The following is a 25,582-nucleotide window of genomic DNA, read 5'->3' as shown; positions in this document are numbered from 1 at the left end:
CAACTTAGGCAATCTAGTCTATACTTGTATGCTGTGCGCATTACATAGTAATTCTAGGTTAATAACTGGAATAAGAGCACATGTGTTTTCGAAAACAAGATATCATGTTTAGTAGTGGCCGATCTTTGATTGGGCGAGCGGGGGTGCTCATAAAATGACCTTCCCCAATCATACCCAAATTCCCGAGCCGAGGCAACTTTGGTGATGATGGACACGTGGCCTTAGGCACGAGTCAGGGTTTCCTAAATTCCCTCCCAAAAAAATTATTTAGGTGGCGACTCTGTATCTGGGAAAGCAGTCCATGTTTGGCACTTCTTTCTAAAATCAGTTTTTCAAAACCATTTGCCGGATTTGGACTCTTTGATGATTCATCGGTCTTGCATTGCACTCCGCGAGCTTAGATACAGGACCGTGACATTTGAGTCCGAACTATAGTAAGCCCCAAATGAACAAAATGGGATTCCCTCCCGGGACGTTCATGGACGTCTACAGTTTCTGGCGACACCGTTGGGGAGTTAGAGAACTTGACTCGAACTCATGATATCTTGTTTTGATTACACTTATGTGTCTCTTTTTGGATTGGTTCGCCTAGGACACCGTGCTTGCCATCTGCTATTCCTGAACGGTTTCCCGGAGGCTCGCTTTGAGATGCGTGCCATAAGGCTAACTGGTTACGGGCTCTGCCACGATGGGAACACAAACCCTAGTTTTTACCGGGGCACCCTTTTTGACCATTCGACCTAGTGCATATCGAAATCCGTAGTGACCATTCCAAGCTAGAACAGGTTGCTTACCCGATTATAGGTTGTTTGAAACCACTGCGTGCGTAGTGAAACCCAAGCTCCTGACAAAATAGGACAGGGAAACCCTACCCTAGCATAAGGGTGTTTTGGCTCTCGCTTGCTTGCTATGTGCTCTTAGAGTGTGTCTCTACCGGAATGCATGTATTAGTTTGCAAGTTTGGGTATCAGGCCTGTGGGCATCAGCATCAGTATTTAGGGAATCAGTTTTCCTTGAGGGTATCGGTTTACAGGCATAATTTGAGGCAAAATTTAGTAAAGAGTATAGTCATTCCGCTATGCTCATGTCCGTCCTAGTGAAATCATGCTGAGATGCTCTCTGCTTTCTCTTTTGCTAGGTAGTCCTGGAACCATAGCTTCAGAAGGCTCCAATATCCCCCGAGGTTTATCGGACTTGTGCTAATAGACTTTGTCAGGTCAGAGATTCAGTTCAAGGGCAGTCAGTGTTCCTTTGCCAGAGGCAGGGTAAAAGGGCTAGTCAGACACATATCACCAGTTCAGCAGTTACCAAATCAGTGGCCCTTATCTACTGCACCAGTGAATAGTCAGGCTGAGGTCTCAGTTTCTACTGCAGGGATAGATATACCAGTTGTCCAGATAAACCAGCACTCTATGGCAGGAATGGAGGAAATGATGCGTCAACTCCAAGAAAGTATGAAAATCATGCAACAGGACGCTGTCCGCGAAGCGTAATTTGCCAAACAGCAGGCTGCGATCATGGCCCAGCCGGCAGAGCTAATCACTAGGCTGCAATAGCAAAACGGAGCCTCTGCTTCGCATCAAGCTCCTCCCCCACCAAGGGTTTCGATACCCGGAGAAACGCCAAATATCCAGGAAGGTACGGACATTCCAACGGGGCCGGCTCCGCCCCCAATCTTACCCCAGCTATCCAAAACACCCACCAACCTACTGGATTCTCCCTTCGAGTTTGAGGTGGACCCTACGGCATTAAAAGTGAGCAAGCTTGAAAAGCTGTTCAAGAAATCTCAAGGTGTGAAGTCCATTTCGGACATTGAGGATGGGTATACCGATGCGGCCGTAACTTTGCCGCACCAGTTTAAGATGCCACATATCGACCGCTTTGATGGATCTGGGGATCCCATGGTGCATTTGCGGCTGTTTTCGGACATACTAAGGCCGATGGGCCTCACTAGATTACAGAAGCTTTCTTTGTTCGGCTGGACCTTGTCAGGTGTAGCGGCCATTTGGTATGCAAAATTGGAAGATTCTGTCAAGAGGAATTGGGAGGAGATGGCTGAGGTCTTCATAGCTCAATACTATTATAACACACAGATTGAGATTAGAACCCATGATCTTGAGACGACTAGGCAAGATCCGAAGGAGAGTTTCTCCGATTTTGTAACCCGGTGGAGGGCTAAGGCCTTGATGATGACCATCAGGCCTGTTGACAAAGATCAGATTCGGATGGTTGTGCGCAACCTCCAGCCCAAGCTCATGCAGAAGATGATCGTTCTCCCCCTCTCCACCTTTGCAGATGTACATGAGATTGGGGTACAGATCGAGGACACTATGAAGCAGGGCCTCATTGACCAGGAGAAGGAGCAGCCCAGGAGGGCATTTTCCAGCAGATCGAACGCGACCACCAGTGGTGATGCAGCGACAAGATCTTTTGAAGTGGGCATGGTCGCCACCACCGCATCAAAAACAGCTACCCCATTCACCGGTGCGTCTGGAAGTAGCTCACAAAAAATCAAATATCCACATCGAGTCAAGAGGGTTTTTACCCCACTTTATATGCCTTTGTCAAAGGCTCTAGAGGTCTTACTCCGAAAAAGATATCTGAAACCGTTGGAACAACAGCTTCTACCCGATCCTATCCCTCCAAAGTATGACCAGACTAAATACTGTGCCTACCATCAACAAACCGGTCATGACACTGACAGTTGCTTTCGTCTTCGCCATGATGTACAAGATCTGTTTGACAACAAGGTCATCGCCGCACCAGCTCAGCAAAGTCTATCGCCACTGGATCAGTGAACCTTGGGGGATAGTACGAATATGTGATCAGGGGATGAACCACCTGCGGGTGGCACTCAGTTTACTCCAGATGTGGCGTATGGCACGCACTGTTTTGAACATTTGTGAATGTTGGTTTTTGTACTTTTTGACTCGGGTATTGAGTCAGTTTTGTTATGTCGTTTAGAGTCTGTCCCGTTGTATAGAGTCAGTCTTTTCATACTGAGTCAGTTGGGTCTGTCTTGTTATATTGAGTCAGTCCTATTTTGTTAGAATCGGGTGATCCCAGGGGCGTTACCTCGGATATCACTATTTTGTTTTGTGTTTGTCTTTTCACTTTCTTTTGAGTCTGTTTCTGCCGAGGAGCCAGTTACACCAGAAGATCTAATTGAAACAACTGTGGTTTTCATGCTTTTGTGCTTGTTTATGCTTTGAGCCTGTTGTGCCAGCAAGCTTGAATGAAACAGCAGTGCTTTTCACCTTCTTTTCTGTGCCTTTAAGTCATTACATCGACCCAAGTTTTTCAAAACCTTTTTGAACATTGTGATAAAAACGAAGAGGAAGGAATTCATCGGGTTTTGCAAAATTTGATCAATTGAGAGAAAGAGAGGCGTGCTAAGCCCTTAATGAATGAGATCATGTTTGTTAATGTGAGTACTGAGAAGGATCCTGGCTTGATCCAGATTGGTTCCGCACTGTCTTCAGCACGAGCGACTAGTCGTTTTCTTAAAAGATTTCAAAAAATGTTTTGTGCGGTCTTGCGAAGACCTGTGTGGAATAGCTCTTGAGATTGTGCAGCTTATGATCGCTCTCAGTCCCGAGACTCGACCCCTCACTTTCAAACCTTGAACTTGAATTCAGAATGTTCAACGTTTAACTACAATGAGAAGCCTGTGTGGCCAGATTCGAAGCAACCCTCGAACTAAGGGCAGGGAAGTCAGATCAAGAAGATCAAATGTTGTCAAAAGAAGCTTGCAATGCTAGATCAGAAGCACCCCTCGAACTAGGGGCAAAAATGTCAAAAGTGCTCGAAGAGTCAAAAAAATTGGGATGTTTCTCAAGCTAACAAAGATCAGCAAGAATGCCAAATCCTAGTAGGGAGGAAGGAAGAAAGTATTGCTGAAGGATAACCGAGTTCCTATCCACAACACTAGGGCCAATTCAGCCCCCCATTGGATGGACTCCTACATCATCAGCGAACAACAGCCATTCTCCTAGATTCAGATGACTTCAGGATCTCAAAACCATTTGACATGGACAAAGCTACACTTTTACCCTTGAGAGCCTCGCCGGACCGAAAACTCGGAAGGGCGACCTAGGCAAAAGTTAGAGCAAGAAAAAGAACAAAAAAGAACAAAAAAAAAAGAGAAGAAAAATGCAAAGAATGAAAAATAGAAAAAGAAGAAAAATAAAGAAAATGAAAGGAAAAGATGAAAAAGAAAAAAGTAGAAAAGAAATGGAAAGAATTGAAAAGAAAAGAAGAACATAGCTCGCAAGGTTGAAAACCCAGAAGGGCGGCCTTGGCAAAAATTAGAGCGCAAAAGAAGAGGTTAATTCCCGAGTGTACCTTAACCCCCTGAACTACGTAAGGCTTGATTCCCATCTTTGGGATACGTAGGCAACTTCATTCCGAAGTCCAGCCGTAAAACACTTCAAATTCGACTGCATCCATGTGATGGTTCTGATCATCGTTGTCTTCTCTGTATCCGAGAGTTCGGTTGTGATCATCACCTTGAAAACTGGTTACAGTGTGTTGTGGTGCTATTCAAATAAGGGCAACTTTCCGTTGCCATACAGCGCGCTGCGGTGCTATTCAAGCAAGGGGCAACTTTCCGTTGCCATACAGAACGCTGCGGTGCTATTCAAACAAGGGGCAACTTTTCGTTGCCATACAACGCGCTGCGGTGCCATTCAAACAAGGGGTAACTTTTTGTTGCCATACAACACGCTGCGGTGCCATTTAAACAAGGGGCAACTTTCCGTTGCCATGCAGTGCCGTTTAGACAAGGGGTAATTCTCCTTCGGATCTGAGGTTGTGCATCTCGAGAGTAGGTTCCGTGCTCGTTGAGCAGTGGCCGTTTGCAAAAACAATTTTGAGAATTTTTACTAAGGTTGACTAATTCTCTCAAAAATTATTCCACTTTTCCAAAACTAGACCATTTCTTGGGCACAAAAAGGAAATTTTTAGTGCTCATAACCTAACTTGCATGATTTTAAATCAGAAAATCGAACAAGCATGTTAATCTAAGTCTCATGTTGGTCAAAATTGTTTTAGCAGGACGTCAAAAACAAAAAATGGTCAAAATAATGAACTAAGGGCAAAGTTAAGTCAGGTGTTCTGTCTTTTCCCCATTGTCAACATACTTGCCAGAAAAGGACACTCTACTTGCCAGAAAGGGCACTCTACCCACCAGAAAAGGGCACAACTGAAGCTAACAACAAAGGCCTGAAAGCTCTCAACATTCTCCAAGCAACGAGGTATCAAGCCAAGTGCGAAGCATGAACTGGAATGGATCAAGATATTCCACTCCCTTGTCTGGACACATTTGATCATGTCCAAACTCCCCAGCAGAATATCGTCAGCCAATGTCAGCTGTAGATTTGCTACACACCCAGTTGTAGCGCAACCCCTCTGCGGGAAAGTTCACTGTTGTGAGTAGAAGAAGAAAATCTAGCAGAATGCTGGGGGCAAGAGCCCGCAACTTCCTATTTATCCATCAACCACCCTGGGGAGGGATGAAAAATGAGAGATTAAAGAATAGAGAGATGTGCGGTGAGAGGAAAAGCGAGGAAAGGGTTTTGAGAGAAAAACTGAGCTTGAGGGCCGAGTGATGTGAGAATCACAAATGAGAAATGGTGGGAAATAATACCAAGAGAATCAGGCTCCCTGTGCATGTCTGCGTGTCGTGCCTTTTTGTTTTATCTTGATTCTTGTTTTGAGTCGTTTCGAGTGTTACTCGATGTGTTTAGGTTGTTTACCTTTTGTTTTCCGTTGTTGAGTCGTAGTGCACTGTGTTCAGTTGTAGGCTCAATACCCTGGTCAAGAACTCATCTCTCAATTTCAAAAATAAAATCGTTTTGCGCTCCGAGTGCCGTGCTGTTCTCCATATCTGTGCAAAACAAGATTCATTTTTCATAAAACCGTAGGGTTCAACCCAGGTCATTATAGACGCGCCCATGGGCCTCACTACAGTTCGGACTCAATTTGTGTCACGGTCCTTAATCTGAACCAAAGAGTCCAAATCCGGCAAATCGTTTTGAGAAACAGATTTTTGAAAGAAGTGCCAAACATGGACTGCTTTGCCAGATACAGAGTCGCCACCTAAATATTTTTTTTATGGGGGAATTTAGGAAACCCTGACTCGGTGCCAAAGGCCACGTGTCCGTCATCACCAAAGTTGCCTCGGCTCGGGAGCTTGGGTACGATTGGGGAAGGTCAGCTATGAGCACCCCCTCTCGCCCGATCCGAAGATCGGCCTCTACTAACCGTGATATCCGTTTTTGAAAACGTTATGTGTTCTTATTCCGGTTATTAGCCTAGAATTACTATGTTATGCGCACAGCAAACAAGTATAGACCAAATCGCCTAAATTGGAACAAAACATTTCATGCTTGTTTTGAAGATGGTTTGCTACTCGCAAGTAGGCTAAAATGCAGGTTTTGCCACCCTCGAGTGGGCTATTAGAAAAGATGGTTTTGCCACTATCTAGTGGGCTTAAAACTCACAGTTTTAATGCATTATTCCAATTTAGGTAATTCAACCTCCATCCACAGGCATTCAACCAGTTATATCACATAAGCAGCTAGCCTCATGGTAATCATGCTGTTATGGCAACACTCACACGCATGCGGTATGCTAAAGCATAAATGCTTACCGAGTACTCCAGGCCAAAACAGAAACTAGTTAGTAATCATATGCATGATCCTAGTTTAAGATGGCTAATGCAACACATACGAAATGCAACTAGAAATGGGTTCGGCTGTTCTAAACATGGCATGTGAAATGCTACAACTAACACGTATTCAATTTGGAATTGAAACACAATGCAGTTAGCATGATGTGCCGAGCCTTGTGCATGCAAGACAAATGTATGAATGTACACATGCATAGCATAAGGTATGCTAATTTAAATATGCCCTAGTCTACCATCATAAGCGGGTAAATAAAAAGGAAGAAAGGCGTGGGGTTGGAAGACATACACACACTTACGCACACTTATTACACAATTGCCCTCGCTCGGAGGGTCCAAATAAATATTACAGTCCGAATACTAAATTAATTATTACAGAAATTCTAATTAATTATCAAATTAAACGCAAGATTAAAGTGGCCACAGCCCCTGCCTCGAAATGCGTGGATGATGCATGCTTGACTGGCCTTGCTCGGAAACCCGCGCCATGCCACTGTTGCCTCTGTTTACACTGCTCTGCTCCTCTAAAAATTGCACAACTCCCAAGGTGCACTCTCTGGATACTGGGGAGCATCACCGACCAAGTGGGATCACCACCGGCCATGTTCGGATGGTTATTGGCCATTTGTAAGTCCATTGGCCAACAATGAATGGTCGGTCGGCAGTATAGGTGGCCGGCCGGCCAAAGCTTCCTGCAGAACCTGTTTTTGACAGCAGCAGAGGGCAGACAATGCATGACAAGGGAATTCAAAGCAATGTATGCATGGCCACTCTCCCTATCATGCAATGGACTCAAGGGAGCATAGCCCTCGACCCTCGGGCCATCAATCACGCATTTCAATACATGATGGCCCAAAAGCCAAGTGTGCAACTTCGATATCAAATAAAATGCAAGCACAAAACACATCAAAGGGCCCCATCCCCAATCATGGTTGATCGAGAGGCAAGGGAATGCACAACGATGCACATGCGACCTAAGCATGCAAACAAACATACGAACATGCAATGCAACTACATGGCACACACAATGCTAACAACATAACATGCACAACGCATTGAAACATGGCATACACAATGCATGATGGACTTATACCAATGTGAGTGGGCCTCAGCCACACTCACATCAGTGGCCAATAAGATGGAAATGAGGCAACCGAAATGCACACAAATATGTCCAATGCATGGACCGATCCAAAGATACAACATGCAACTCTAACTAAGCATGGAAAATGATGAAACATGGGATATGAACATGCAAATTCCAGCACTGAAGTATGATGCTAAACAACCCCAAAACATGGAAAAATGGCACCCGATGCATGAAATGAAACCCGCAACTCGAAACTAGGCACACGGAATGACTTATAGCTATACAAAGAATGCATTATTTGATCATGAAGCATGAAGACAGAGCCAAGACAGTCCCAAAATATGAACATTTCTAGTTCAAAGCATGGCCAAAAAGTGCTAGCAAGATGGACTAAAGTAGCATGCAACTTTGACTAGCGAACATGGTTTACATGACAAGTGTGTGAAGAAAATGTAATCTCACCAAACCAGAAAAAATCAGTGAACAAAACATGTGAAAATAGGCCCAAATAACCACTGATATGCAACCATGGTATGCAAAAATAATGAGTTACTTTAGAGGGCCATGCAAGGAGTCATTAAGCACATGCAAGATAGACATTTGGCATGGCATAAAAAACTATGAAAATCAAATATGATAGTCCCAAAAATCACCAAATTGACCCTAGAAAGTGACTCCAAAGCATGCAAGATAGGGTCTCTTTGGAAGGCCAAAATGACCACCAAAGAAGTCAAGGTGAGAGGGGGTCACCCCCTTCTGATTTGGAAGCTCAAAATAGTGTCTTAGCCACTGAAAATCCACTGGATTTCAGTGGCTAGAAGGCCAAACAAAGCATGCAACAAAGGCTTAGGTGTAAGGCTCAAAATAGGAGACAATCAAGCATACAAGGAAGCATATGACCTCAAACAAAAATTGAACCTTAAACAAACTTGAATATGAGATTAAAACAAGATATTTTTCCGTTTATGACAACTCTCAAAAACAAACACAAGTAGGGCTAATCTATCATGCAAAAATGGCCCTAAAAGAGAGAATAGAGACAAGGGACAGCAGCTGGCCCCAAATAGTGAAGAGCCCTTCAACAAAGTTGAAGAGGGGCTCAAAAAAAGGCACTTTACAGTTTATGTCAAGCTTTTAAAATAATCACAAGTAGGCCTAAAATATCATGCAAGAAATAGGCCTAAAATAGAGTTTAAACACAAAGGGTGAGGAGGAGACCTCAAACAGAGAAAGACCCTGAATCAAACATGGAGATTAGCACAAAATATGACTATTTAAAGTTTGGGTCGAAGCCCAAAAATGTAAGCAACAAAGGCTAAGATTGCATGCAAAATAGAGCAAAAAGAGAGAGAAATGAGGCTCACCCTTGTAGTCCACACTTCGAGCAGCTTTTGGTCCGAGAAATGGTGTTCCTAGGCTCTGAAAAACAGCCTCAAATTGCTGGAATGGAGTATGGAGGTTGTAGGCTTGGAGGTGTAGTGTAAAGGGTGCAAGAACCTTAGGATTTAAAGGGTTTGGGAGAGAGAGATAGGGAGAGAGCTGAGAATTTTTTAGAGAGAGAGGAAATTCTTTTTCCTCCAAGTTGTATCTCTCCTCCCCTTTTTTCCTTCTTTTTTTTTTGTTTGAGAGAGCTCAATTGATATAGATATATCAATCTGCAGCCCCCTTAGAACTCCCACGTCCAGACATGGGCTGGGGTATGGCCTGGAATGACAGCTACCAGCTGTCTATAGAAATATCTGTTGAAAACCACATTTGGCCGGCCGGCCATCAAAGTGGTCGACCGGCAGTCAAATTGGCCGGCCGGCCATCACATTTGGCCAATTGAAAATCAAGGTGACCGGTGGGCAGGAGACGTGGTCGACAGGATTCCCCCTTTCCTCAGGAACACATCCACAAGCTCTTGGTGCAAAACCAAACACAAAGCAGTCGAGTCGAGAGATTTGAGGCAAGGCGCGCAGCCGAGGCCTCCGGGAACTCAAGGCAAACACAAACAAGGATGATCACCAAGTGTTCAAACAGTGACGTCCAAGTCTTGAGGACGGTCAAAAATAGGATGTCTACAGTCGTGCGCGAACAGTAAAACCAAGACCTTTCTGAAGCTATGAAAGTTCCAGGCGGCAAAGCAAACGAAAAGAGGGAAAATGTTGGGTATCTGAGTTTGTTTCAACTTCAGTAAGTTTCGAGATTGCATTCCGTGTGTACCTCTTTAGGTCTTGCCAATGCTCCGAAGTATGAGTGTGTGTAACAAGCCCGCGTGGGCCTCATGCTACAGTTCGGACTCGACTTGTGTCACGGTTCTTAATCTGAACCAAAGAGTCCAAATCTGGCAAATCGTTTTGAGAAACAGATTTTTGAAAAAGTAGTGCCAAACATGGACTGCTTTGCCAGATACAGAGTCGCCACCTAAATATTTTTTTATGGGAGAATTTAGGAAACCCTGACTCGGTGCCAAAGGCCACATGTCTGTCATCACCGGAGTTGTCTCGGCTCGGGAGCTTGGGTACGATCGGGGAAGGTCAGCTATGAGCACCCCCTTTCGCCCGGTCCGAAGACCGGCCTCTACTAATCGTGATATCCGTTTTTGAAAACTTTATGTGTTCTTAAACCAATTGTTAGCCTAGAATTACTATGTTATGCGCGCAGCAAACAAGTATAGACCAAATCGCCCAAATTGGAACAAAACATTTCATGTTTGTTTTGAAAATGGTTTGCTACTCGCAAGTAGGCTAAAATGCAGATTTTGCCACCCTCAAGTGGGCTTTTAGAGAAGATGATTTTGCCACTATCTAGTGGCTTAAAACTCACAGTTTTAATGCATGATTCCAATTTAAGTAATTCAACCTCCATCCACAGGCATTCAAACAATTATATCACATAAGCATCTAGCCACATGTTAAGCATACTGTCATGGCAACACTCACACGCATGCGGGATGCTAAAGCATAAACACTTACATCGTACTTCGTGCCAAAATAATAAGCTAGTTAGCAAACATGCATGTCCTAGTTCATGTTAGATTGACTAATGCAACACATACGGGATGCAATTGAAGTAGGCTCGGCTAACCTAAGCATGGCATGTGAGATGCAATCAATTGATGCACGTATTCAATTTTGAAATTAAAGTACAAATGCAGTTAGCATGATGTGCCGAGCCTGATGCATGTCAACAAATGCATGAATGCACGCATGCATAGCATAAGGTATGCTAAAATAAATGTGCCCTAATCTACCATCATAAGCAGGTAAATAAAAGGGAAGAAAGAAGTGGGGTTGGAAGACATACATCACACGCACGCACACTTATTACAAATATGCCCTCGCTCGGAGGGACCAAATAAATATTACAAATTAATTAACTACGCAAGATAATTAAATATTACAAATTAATTAATTAACAAATTAACTAATCTAGGAAAATAGGTAAACCGCCTCGGGAAATGCGCCTCCATGCATAGGCTGCCTCTGTTTTCTTTCCTCTGCTCCTCTGAAGGCTACCAAAACCTCAGGACTGCTTCCTTGGACACTGGGGGATATCATCGGCTGAGCAGAATTTCCACCGGCAGTAGAATTTAGTCACCGACACCAAATAGATCCACCGGCCATCGATTGACTGCCGGTCGGCAATAAATACTGCCGGCCGGCAATAAATTCCTGTAGAACCTGCAACTCACAGCAGCAGAGGGCAAAATCTTGCATGGCAATGCAGTTCAAGCAATTTATGCACCTATCACATTCCTTATCATGTTACTGACTCAAAGGAGGATGTGCCCCAATTCTCGGACCACCAATCACGCATTTCCATGCATGATGGCCCAAAGAATCAAGTGTGCAACTTCAATTTCAAAATGCATGCAAACCAAATAAACACACAAGGAGGCCTAACCTCTATCATACTCATCTCAAGAGGCAAGGTGATGCATGCAAGATGCAATGCAACTTAGGCATACGAGCTAAGGATGCAACATGCCGATACAAGCAAACATGCAAGGTGAGCATGCAAATAAGCAAAGGATGGTCTTAAACATGAATTAGGCAGCTCTAGTTACGCCCAAAACAGTGGCCAATGGAAGAAAATGAAGTGCCTCGAAATGCGTGCGCACGGGCACGCAAATCGAGGCAATGGCATATGCAATGCAATGGCTAAAATGGCATATAGAATGCAACATGGACTTATACTAACATGAGAGAGCCTCAGCCACACTCACATAAGAGGCCGATGGATGAAAATGAAGTGCCTCGAAATGCGTGCACACGGGCACGCAAACCGAGGCAATGTCATATGCAATGCAATGGCATGGAAAATGATATGAAAACATGCCAATGGGATTTCAGCACTGAAATGTGGGGGAAAACAGCCCCGAAATGAGGCGAAAACACACCCGATGCATGGAATAGTCCCGAAACATGGACTTTTGGCACCCGAAATGGCTTACAGCTATACAAAGCATGCACAATATGGACATGGAGCATGAAGACAGAAACAAAACAGCTTCAAAATAAGCATTTTTCTAGTACAAGTCATGGCCAAACAACAAGCAAAGATAGGGCAACAATGGCATGCAAAAATGGCCCTAAACATGAGGTTATGAAGCAACTCACAGCTGCTAACTCCAAACAGGTTAGGGCCCTTCAACAACATTGAAGAGGGACCCAAAATAAGCCACTTTACAGAACTGTAAAAACCCAAAAACAGTATACAAACATGCTAGAAATGCAATGTAAAATGAGGCTCAAAAAGAGGCTATAACACAAAGTGTGCAAAATATTCAACAAACAGCCAAAGACCCTTAATAAAACATGTTAAGAAGGTCAAAATAAGACCTTTTCTAGGCCTGTAAAAAGATCAAAAACGGAAGCACAATGGGCTGCCAAAGCATGCAAAAATGGGGACCAAAATAGAGTACAAAGGCAAGTATAACATGGAGGTCCCAAACAGTGTTGAGCCCTTCTTCAATGTTGAAGAGGGCTCAAAATAAGCCTATTTTCAGTTTACATCAGGCTCTAAAACAGATCACACGCAAGCCAAAAATTCTATGCAAGATTATGGCATTCAAGGAGGATATTGAAGCAAGTGCAAGCTACTGTCCTCAAACAGCAAGAGGTCCTCAATAAAACATGAAGAGGACCTCAAAATATGATGATTTACAGTTTGGGTCGGAGCCCAAAGTTGCAAGCAACTATGGCTTAGATATGATGCAAGAATAGGCTAGAAAAGGGAAGAAGAGGACTCACCTTTGTAGACCAATGAACCAGCACCTCTTGGACCAAGTTTAGGAGCTTTTAACCTCTGGAGGACAGCCTCAAGCTGCTGGAATGGGCGTTGGATGCCTTGTGCTATGAGTTGATGAAGAAATGGCCCAAGAACAAGGGTATTTGATGGTTGAATGAGAGAGATATGAAGAGAGATTGAGGGTTGTATGTATGTATATCAGATATACATGGTATATCTCTGGTTTTTTTGCCTCAAACCATCCAACCTAGACAAAGGGAGAGGAATGGTGCTTATATAAGGCAAGGGAAGCACTTAACTTACAAGCTAAGTAAAGGGAAAGGGTCAAAGGGGTTCAAGGGGGGTGCAAGGCTTCTAGAGGAAGCTAAAATAGCTGGCCAAGCTTCTCCAAGAAGCTTGGCCAAAGGGTTCAAGCTTCTAGAAGGTTAAGGGGTTCAAAGGCTCACAAGGTGCAAAACAAACACACATGTGCGTGGGGGATCGATTCTGTGCATTCCAGCTGGCACAGCTAGAATCCACTCAATCTGCAGAATGCTCCGGAAGGTCGTCGGCTAGCAAAAATTGTCGGTCAGCACAATAAAGTGCCGGTCGGCACAATAAATTGCCGGCCGGATAAATATTGTGCCGGTGGATGGCCGGTAAGGTCAAAAAACGTCCGGTTTGTGTCCAAATTGAAGCCCCGGAAGTTAACTTTCCAATGGCGCAAACCTTGCATTAAAATTCCTCCTGTGGAAAACGTTATGCCCATTTTGGTGAAGCCGCGCAGATTCGATCCAACCAGGATGATCCCCAACTTCAGCTGATCATATCTCCCCCACCCGGACTTGGCTTTAAGAGATTCTTGAGTGCAAAATGAAGCCTCGGAAGTAAGCTTTCCGACGGTGGTGGCCTCATAGCTAAACTCCAAGTGTAAAGATAGATAAGCCCGATTCAGCGAGGGCTGCTCAACTCGCTTCTACCCGGATTCATGCCGAACTTCTCCCAAACTAGTTTTCTCCTCTCCTTTCCTCTTTTCTTCAACTCCAAAACCCTAAACAAAGTGTTTTGAAAGATTTGCCTCTCTTCTAGCCGAAAGAACTGATTCTTTGCCCTACACATCTCTCAACACCGAGCAAACCATCAGTAGTGCCCAAGTCTTAAGGGCGGTCAAAAATGGGGTGTCTACAGTGTGCCTCTACCTCAAGCTCAAGATCAAGTCTGCTTCAAGCCAGAATGGCAATCAAAAGTGCTCCCCCTGAGTACCATTCCCTGCTAGAGGCATCTTGGCTGTGTTCGCAATGAGTTCCTAGGAGACCAACTGCAATGGTGGAAACTAGAGTTCGAATGGCTGTTGCCTAGAACGCAAAGGTTCGGGATTTCCGAGACTAAAGTCTGGTTTAAATACCCAGAGGCGTGTCCTCGGCTTGAAATCTGTATGGAAGCCCCATAGGTTGAGATAGCGTGTATGCACCTCAATTTTGGATACTGAACCAACCTAGTTTGTCGCCCCGTTGGAGAATGGGGAAAGTTGTGAATGTGATCAGAAAGAAAAGCGGCATCCATGGCTTCTACATACAAAGGTTACCCTTGTCAGTATTTCAGAGCCTTTGTGCTATGAGTTGAAGGTAAGTGTTTGAAGAGCACGAAGGGAGATCCCCGTCAGAGTAGAGCGGTTCATCGCCACTCACCTCGTAAGGTGCTTTCTAAAGCGCCGCTAGGTTTGTTTATTGCATTCCTTAAACAACATGCATTGTATTGCATTGTACCTATCAAGTTTCTTTCTCATTCATGCACGATATTGTATGTACGGTTCATTTGAAACTGGCGCAACCAGGCAATATTGTACGTACGGTTCATTCAAAGAAGTTCCGTTTAAAATCATTCACTTAGTGTATCCATCACACTTCATTAACTTTAGTGTATCCATCACACATCATTTACTTCATTTACTTCATTTGCTTTAGTGTATCGATCATACTTTTTCACTTAGTTCATCTACCACACTTTGTGTTCACCATTTGTGTATCCATCACACTTGTTCACTTAATGCATCTACCACACTTTGTGCTCACATCTTGTGTATCCATCACACTTATTCACTTAGTGCATCTATCCCACTTCGTGTTCACCTTTAGTGCATCATCACACCTATTCACTTAGTGCATCTATCACACTTCATGTTCACATTTAGTGTATCGATCACACTTTATTTACTTTAGTGTATCTATCATACTTGTTCACTTAGTGCATCTATCACACTTTGTGTTCACCTTTTGTGTATCCATCACACTTGTTCACTTAGTGCACCTATCACACTTCGTGTTCACCATTTGTGTATCCATCACAGCTGTTGACATAGTGCATCTATCACACTTTGTGTTCATTTTTTACTGTACCTATCATACTTTGTTCACAAAGTGCATCTATCATACTTTGGGTTCATCTTCAGTGAATCCATCATACTCTGTTCACATAGTGCATCTATCACAATTTGTGTTCACCTTTAGTGTATCAATCATACTTGTTCACATAGTTCATCAATCACACTTTGTGTTCACCTTTAGTGTATCTATCATACTTGTTCACATAGTGCATCTATCACACTTTGTGTTCATTTTTTTAGTGTATCCATCACACCTATTCACATAGTGCACCTACTTTGTGTTCACCTTTAGTGTATCAATCATACAATGTTCACATAGTGCATCTATCACACTTAGTGTTCACCTTTAGTGTATCTATCATCCTTGTTCACATAGTGCATCTATCACACTTTGTGTTCATTTCTTTAGTGTATCCATCACACCTATTCACATAGTGCATCTAGTTTGTGTTCACCTTTAGTGTATCTATCATACTTTGTGTTCACCTTTAGTGTATCCATCACACCTGTTCACCTAGTGCATCTATCACACTTCGTGTTCACCTTTAGTGTATCCATCACACTTCATTTACTTTAGTGTATCTATCATACTTGTTCACTTAGTGCATCTGTCAGACTTTGTGTTCACCTTTTGTGTGTCCATCACACTTGTTCACTTAGTGCATCTATCACACTTCGTGTTCATCTTTTGTGTATCCATCACACCTTTTCACATAGTACATCTATCACACTTTGTGCTCATTTTTTAATGTATCTATCATACTCTGTTCACATTGTGCACCTATCACACTATGTATTCATTTTTTAGTGTATCTATCAAACTCTATTCACATAGTGCATCTATCACACTTTGTGTTCACCTTTAGTGTATCTATCATACTCTGTCCACATAGTGCATCTATCACAATTTTTGTTCACTTTTAGTGTATCTATCATACTTGTTCACATAGTGCATCTATCACACTTTGTGTTCACCTTTAGTGTATCAATCATACTTTTTCACATAGTGCATCTATCACACTGTGTGTTCATTTTTTTAGTATATCCATCACACCGGTTCACTTAGTGCATCTATCACACATTGTGTTCACCTTTAGTGTATCTATCATACATGTTCACTTAGTGCATGTATCACACTTTATGTTCACCTTTTGTGTATCCATCACACCTGTGCACTTAGTGCATCTATCACACTTTGTGTTCACCTTTAGTGTGTCTATCATACTTTGTTCACGTAGTGCATCTATCACACTTTGTGTTCACCTTTTGTGTATCCATCACACTTGTTCACTTAGTGCATCTATCATTGTTTGTGTTCACCTTTAGCGTATCTATCGTACTTTGTTCACTTAGTGCATCTATCACACTTTGTGTTCACCTTTTGCGTATCCATCACACCTGTTCATTTAGTGCATCTGTCACACTTTGTGGTCACCATTAGTGTATCTATCATACTGTGTTCACTTAGTGCATCTATCACACTTTGTGTTCACCTTTAGTGTATCTATCATACTCTGTTCACATTGTGGATCTATTACACTTTATGTTCACCTTTAATGTATCTATCATACTCTGTTCCCATAGTGCATCTATCACACTTTGTGTTCACCTCTAGTGTATCGATCATCCTTGTTCACATAGTGCATCTATCACACTTTGTATTCACCTTTATTTTATCTATCATACTTGTTCACATAGTGCATCTATCACACTTTGTGTTCATTTTTTTAGTCTATCCATCAGACCTGTTCACTTAGTGCATCTATCACACTTTGTGTTCACCTTTAGTGTATCGATCATACCTGTTCACTTAGTGCATCTATCACACTTTGTGTTCACCTTTTGTGTATCCATGACACCTGTTCACTTAGTGCATCTATCACACATTGTGTTCACCTTTAGTGTATCTGTCATACTCTGTTCACTTAGTGCATCTATCACACTTTGTGCTCAACTTTTGTGTGTCCATCACACCTGTTCACTTAGTGCATCTATCACACTTTGTGTGCACCGTTAATGTATCTACCATACTTTGTTCACTTAGTGCATCTGTCACACTTTGTGTTCACCTTTTGTGTATCCATCACACTTGTTCACTTAGTGCATCTATCACACTTTGGGTTCACCTTTAGTGTATCTCTCATACTTTGTTCACTTAGTGCATCTATCACACTTTGTGTTCACCTTTAGTTAAAGACACATATCAGTGAGCTGTGGACTAGGAATTTTGCGAGTGAAAATGAATTTATTAATTGTTTTTCGTCACTAGTTTGTTCACTTAAGCGTGTTTGCTTCCTCTATCATACTTTGTTCACTTAAGCGTGTTTGCTTCCTCTATTGCCATTGCCAATAACTGTTTTGAGTAGCATGAATGTTAAAGACTAAATAAAAGCGTGTTTGTTAGGCACGCACTTGACTTTGTTTATGTTCTTTGGGCAGAAACATGTAGAGGGCTACAATGAATTGTCAGCGAAAACAAAGATATATTTTGCTACCGCTGTTGCTTTGTGGGATGCAGATTTCTATCTCAAAATTGATGACGACGTTCATGTAAACATAGGTAAAACCATATCCAGTTTTTAATGCATAATACATGTTGATACCTCATTTTTTCTCCCCCTAAAAAAATACCCAACAATATTGGACCGAATTTTTTTTTTTTGTAAACTTGAGTTATTCACTAACAAATAAATGTAAACATTTTATCCGATTTAAAATGAAGCAATTTAAAAAAATTTATCCGAGCTTGTATTTGATGTTACTGAGTACATAAACTTTTAATTTACAAGAAAACTTGTTATAGTGCTTAAATAAGATTAAACAAAGGATAGTGCATGTGGAGAAAAGCTGTCTTTTGTCGTTTTGTTTCCCTCTCTTTGTTAAAAGGCATCCCCAACTCAACTCAACTTGGATGGTTACCATCTCCCTAAGCAAAGTTTTTTTTTTTTTTTTTTTTTCATTTTTATTCCTTAATTTTATTATTGGAAAATAGTATATACTTTCTTTTTTTAATATATTGAGAATGTTGTGTTGACAATACTTCATGCATTTTTAATTTTTGTAGATATGTAGCATTATTATTTAATACAAAACTCTCTTTATTATTTAATCAATAATGCGACATCCTCATAGTTTATTACCTCTAATGATATGATATTGAGGTTAGATCCCACATGATGGAATGTTTAAAGTTTGATGCTTGTCAAACATATCATTAGAGGTAATTTTTAAGAGTGATAAATTAGGTGTTTGAAATATTTTTCTTATTCAATACAATACTCTCTTTGTAGATATTGTTTCTACGTAATGTTTTCTAAATTGATTAATGTGAGTGATCAATGAAGAGATAACAAAGCATTGTGGATTTGTGGGATAGTGCCATATTTAGGTGTGATCAGCATTATTTAAATAAACCAGTGAGGTTCTCTCAGATTATCTCCGTTAGAATGACCTAATTTATCAACTGAACATAATGACTTAATAAATTGAGTCGAGCACAATGTCTAATAAAAAATTTAAACAAAATAATCAAAAAGCATGTTGAACAAAATATCCGATAATCTGAACATAGTGTTTAGATAGAGTGCTCAAACAAAAAATTTATCACATTTCTATGTTGGGACTTCACATAATCTTGAGTTCACAAAAAATTTATCACATTTCTCTCTCATATGCTTTCTTTGTTTTTAAACACATATTTTCATTCACCTTTTACCTAATTTGTTTATTTCAGGTATAGAAAAGTTTGGGCTTTGGTGGTAATGTGGTGGTGAAAGTGGTTTAGTTATTCAACAACAGCTATGGGTTCTTATTTTGAGGGTAATAGTATACCTCTTGATTTTTTTTAAAATTATTTTCTTTCTCTTTGTTTTTTCTCTTTTGTGGTTTATACTTGCTAGTGAATGAACTTTGATGATATCATTAGCTTTTGCTTTCCGGGCACACAGTTGAATCTTTTGAAGGTCTTTGGGTGATGGGTCTTGAAGCTTTAGCTGATCTATTTATTAGTCATATTTCATGAGTATTGTATTGATTTGTGATTTTAATGATTTGGGTTTCATTTGATTTTGTTGGTTTATGAGGTATTGATTTTAGGTTCTAAGATTTCCTTTTTTTTGTGGCATTAATCATTTCGTAATTGCTATCCAATCGTTTCTGGGTGGGTAAATTGATCGTCAAATCTTTGGCGGGTTATGCAGATTGAAATCTTTTCTCAGCTTATTATTATTCATTATCATAATGTGAAATTCTTACTTATTTACTATAAGTAAAGGTTTATATTATTTGATGGATTGGTGGTTTCTGGGGGCGTCATTACATAATTAACCCTTTTAGCAGCCCTTCATGGGAATTGCAAATGCAAAGTCAAATGAAGTATATTTAAGCTTCATGCTTCTTTAATCTGTTTGAAAGTTTTAGATAGTGACTTCATTTGCCCGATTTTATGTGGCTGCCCTATAATAATCCGACTATATTTGACATTGTTGGGATCTCTTTGTCATTGTAAGTCAATCATTTATTTAATTTAGTTTGGTGTGGCTTTTCATCCGAGTTGTTGAATTAATTTGTGTTTTTATTTTTCAGGTTAGAAATTTTTTGGAGAGATGCAAAATATGGTCAAAGAATTCAATGACTTAATTTTTCAAGTTTTTTTTATTTTTTAATATATGTAAGCACAGTTTAAAATTTTTTATTTAATTCCTTTGTATATACTTTTGAACATATTTAACTTTCATTTATGAAATATATGGCGCTATTCCATTGAATATGTGGTTATGATTAAAAGTATAGTATATAGTGTGTATTACATTCTTAAAATGCGCGTACAAAAATAATATTGATTATTCTTCAAATATGTCGAATCTTTTTAGTAATTAATCACATTTAAAAGATGTGATCTAAATGTTATTATCACAGGTTTTATTAGTTTTTAATCACACTTAAAAGATGTGATCTAAATGTTTTTAATCACACTTAATAGATGTGATCTAAAGTTTATTATCACAGGTTTTATTAGTTTTTAATCACACTTAAAAAATGTGATCTAAATGTTTTTAATCACACTTAAAAGGTGTGATCTAAAGTTTATTATCACAGGTTTTATTAGTTTTTAATCACACTTAAAAGATGTGATCTAAATGTTTTTAATCACACTTAAAAGGTGTGATCTAATGTTATTAATCACACTTAAAAGGTGTGATCTAAATGTTTTTAATCACACTTAAAAGATGTGATCTAAATGTTTTTAATCACACTTAAAAGGTGTGATCTAATGTTATTAATCACACTTAAAAGGTGTGATCTAAATGTTTTTAATCACACTTAAAAGGTGTGATTAAAAATGACCCTTTTTAATCACACTCCCAAAGATCACACTTCAATAAAACTTAAAAGGTGTGATTAAATAACAAATATCACACAAAAAAAAGTGTGATCTTTATTTGTTTTTGTAGTAGTGACTATGTGTTCACCTTTAGTGTATCTATCATACTATGTTCTCATAGTGCATCCGTCACACTTTGTATTCACCTTTAGTGTATTTATCATACTTGTTCACATAGTGCATCTATCACACTTTGTGTTCACCTTTAGTGTATCTATCATACTTGTTCACATAGTGCATCTATCACACTTTGTGTTCATTTTTTTAGTGTATCCATCACACCTGTTCACTTAGGGCATTTATCACACTTTGTGTTCACCTTTAGTGTATCTATCATACCTTTTTACTTAGTGCATCTATCATACTTGGTGTTCACCTTTAGTGTATCTATCATACTTTGTTCACTTAGTGCATCTATCACACTTTGTGTTCACCATTAGTGTATCTATCATACTTTGTTCACATAGTGCATCTATCACACTATGTGTTCACCTTTAGTGTATCTATCACAGTTTGTGTTCATCTCTGGTGTATCTATCATACTTGTTCACATAGTGCATCTATCATACTTTGTGTTCACATTTAGTGTATCTATCATACTTTGTTCACTTAGTGTATATATCACACTTTGTGTTCATTTTTATAGGTTATCCATCACACCTGTTCACTTAGTGCATTTATCACACTTTGTGTTCGCCTTGAGTGTATCTATCATACCGGTTCACTTAGTGCATCTATCACACTTTGTGTTCACCATTTGTGCATCCATCAGACCTGTTCACTTAGTGCATCTATCACACTTTGTGTTTACCTTTTGTTTATCTATCATACTCTGTTCACTTAGGGCATCTATCATACTTTGTGTTCACCTTTTGTGTACCCATCACACTTGTCCACTTAGTGCATCTATCACACTTTGTGTTCACCTTTAGTGTATCTGTCATACTTTGTTCATTTAGTGCATCTATCACACTTTGTGTTCATCTTTAGTGTACCGATCATACTCTGTTCACTTAGGGCATGTATCATACTTTGTGTTCACCTTTTGTGTATCCATCGCACTTGTTCACTTAGTACATCTATCACACTTTGTGTTCACCGTTAGTGTATCTTTCATACTTTCTCCACTTAGTGCATCTCTCACACTTTGTGTTCACCTTTTGTGTATCCATCACACTTGTTCACTTAGTGCATCTATCACACTTTGTGCTCACCTTTAGTGTATCTATCATACTTTGTTCACTTAGTGCATCTATCACACTTTGTGTTCACCTTTAGTGTATCTATCGTACTTTGTTCACATAGTGCATCTATCACACTTTGTGTTCACCTTTAGTGTATCTGTCATACTCTGTTCACATAGTGCATCTATCACACTTTGTGTTCACCTTTAGTGTATCTATGATACTTGTTCTCATAGTGCATTATCACACTTTGTGTTCACCTTTATTGTATATATCACACTTGTTCGCATAGTGCATCTATCACATTTTGTGTTCATTTTTTTAGTGTATCCATCACACCTGTTCACTTAGGGTATCTATCACACTTTGTGTTCACCTTTAGTGTATCTATCATACTCTGTTCACATAGTGCATCTATCACACTATGTGTTCACCTTTTGTGTATCTATCATACTATGTTCAAATAGTGCATCCGTCACACTTTGTGTTCACCTTTAGTGTATTTATCATACTTGTTCACATAGTGCATCTATCATACTTTGTGGTCACCTTTAGTGTATCTATCATACTTGTTCACATAGTGCATCTATCACACTTTGTGTTCATCTTTGTAGTGTATCCGTCACACCTGTTCACTTAGGGCATTTATCACAATTTGTGTTCACATTTAGTGTATCTATCATACCTGTTCACTTAGTACATCTATCACACTTTGTGTTCACCTTTAGTGTATCTATCATACTATGTTCACATAGTGCATCTATCACACTTTCTGTTCACCTTTAGTGTATCTATCATACTTGTTCACATAGTGCATCTATCACACTTTGTGTTCACCTTTAGTGTATCTATCATACTTGTTCACATAGTGTATCTATCACACTTTGTGTTCATTTTTTTAGGTTATCCATCACACCTGTTCATTTAGTGCATTTATCACACTTTGTATTCCCTTTTAGTGTATCTATCATACTTGTTCACTTAGTGCATCTATCACACTTTGTGTTCACCTTTTTGGTATCCATCACACCTGTTCACATAGTGCATCTATCACACTTTGTGTTCACCTTTAGTGTATCTATCATACTCTGTTCACTTAGTGCATCTATCACACTTTGTGTTCACCTTTTGTGTATCCATCACACCTGTTCACTTGGTGCATCTATCACACTTTGTGTTCACCTTTAGTGTATCTATCATACCTTTTCACTTAGTGCATCTATCACACTTGGTGTTCACCTTTAGTGTATATATCATACTTTGTTCACTTAGTGCATCTATCACACTTTGTGTTCACTATTAGTGTATCTATCATACTTTGTTCACATAGTGCAGCTATCACACTATGTGTTCACCTTTAGTGTATCTATCACAGTTTGTGTTCATCTCTGGTGTATCTATCATACTTGTTCACATAGTGCATCAATCATACTTTGTGTTCACCTTTAGTGTATCTATCATACTTTGTTCACTTAGTGTATGTATCACACTTTGTGTTCATTTTTATAGGTTATCCATCACACCTTTTCACTTAGTGCATTTATCACACTTTGTGTTCGCCTTTAGTGTATATATCATACCTGTTCACTTAGTGCATCTATCACACTTTGTGTTCACCATTTGTGTATCCATCAGACCTGTTCACTTAGTGCATCTATCACACTTTGTGTTTACCTTTTGTTTATCTATCATACTCTGTTCACTTTGGGCATCTATCAAACTTTGTGTTCACCTTTTGTGTGCCCATCACACTTGTCCACTTAGTGCTTCTATCACACTTTGTGTTCACCTTTAGTGTATCTGTCATACTTTGTTCACTTAGTGCATCTATCACACTTTGTGTTTATCTTTAGTGTACCGATCACACTCTGTTCACTTAGTGCATGTATCATACTTTGTGTTCACCTTTTGTGTATCCATCGCACTTGTTCACTTAGTACATCTATCAAACTTTGTGTTCACCGTTAGTGTATCTTTCATACTTTCTCCACTTACTGCATCTATCACACTTTGTGTTCACCTTTTGTGTATCCATCACACTTGTTCACTTAGTGCATCTATCAAACTTTGTGCTCACCTTTAGTGTATCTATCATACTTTGTTCACTTAGTGCATCTATCACACTTTGTGTTCACCGTTAGTGTATCTATTGTACTTTTTTCACATAGTGCATCTATAACACTTTGTGTTCAACTTTTGTGTATCTGTCACACTCTGTTCACATAGTGCATCTATCACGCTTTGTGTTCACCTTTAGTGTATCTATGATACTTGTTCTCGTAGTGCATCTAGCACACTTTGTGTTCACCTTTAGTGTATCTATCACAGTTTGTGTTCATCTCTGGTGTATCTATCATACTTGTTCACATAGTGCATCAATCATACTTTGTGTTCACCTTTAGTGTATCTATCATACTTTGTTCACTTAGTGTATGTATCACACTTTGTGTTCATTTTCATAGGTTATCCATCACACCTGTTCACTTAGTGCATTTATCACACTTTGTGTTCGCCTTTAGTGTATCTATCATACCTGTTCACTTAGTGCATCTATCACACTTTGTGTTCACCATTTGTGTATCCATCAGACCTGTTCACTTAGTGCATCTATCACACTTTGTGTTTACCTTTTGTTTATCTATCATACTCTGTTCACTTTGGGCATCTATCAAACTTTGTGTTCACCTTTTGTGTGCCCATCACACTTGTCCACTTAGTGCTTCTATCACACTTTGTGTTCACCTTTAGTGTATCTGTCATACTTTGTTCACTTAGTGCATCTATCACACTTTGTGTTTATCTTTAGTGTACCGATCACACTCTGTTCACTTAGTGCATGTATCATACTTTGTGTTCACCTTTTGTGTATCCATCGCACTTGTTCACTTAGGACATCTATCAAACTTTGTGTTCACCGTTAGTGTATCTTTCATACTTTCTCCACTTAGTGCATCTATCACACTTTGTGTTCACCTTTTGTGTATCCATCACACTTGTTCACTTAGTGCATCTATCACACTTTGTGCTCACCTTTAGTGTATCTATCATACTTTGTTCACTTAGTGCATCTATCACACTTTGTGTTCACCTTTAGTGTATCTATTGTACTTTGTTCACATAGTGCATCTATCACACTTTGTGTTCAACTTTAGTGTATCTGTCACACTCTGTTCACATAGTGCATCTATCACGCTTTGTGTTCACCTTTAGTGTATCTATGATACTTGTTCTCGTAGTGCATCTAGCACACTTTGTGTTCACCTTTATTGTATATATCACACTTGTTCGCATAGTGCATCTATCACATTTTGTGTTCATTTTTTTAGTGTATCCATCACACCTGTTCACTTAGTGCATCTATCACACTTTGTGTTCACCTTTAGTGTATCTATCATACTCTGTTCACATAGTGCATATATCACACTATGTGTTCACCTTTTGTGTATCTATCATACTATGTTAACATAGTGCATCTGTCACACTTTGTGTTCACCTTTAGTGTATTTATCATACTTGTTCACGTAGTGCATCTATCATACTTTGTGGTCACCTTTAGTGTATCTATCATACTTGTTCACATAGTGCATCTATCACACTTTGTGTTCATCTTTTTAGTGTATCCGTCACACCTGTTCACTTA

This window comes from Camellia sinensis, chromosome 15, assembly GCF_055761805.1.
Source record: "Camellia sinensis isolate YWXY chromosome 15, ASM5576180v1, whole genome shotgun sequence".
Lineage (NCBI taxonomy): Eukaryota > Viridiplantae > Streptophyta > Magnoliopsida > Ericales > Theaceae > Camellia > Camellia sinensis.
This window is presented reverse-complemented; position numbering follows the sequence as displayed.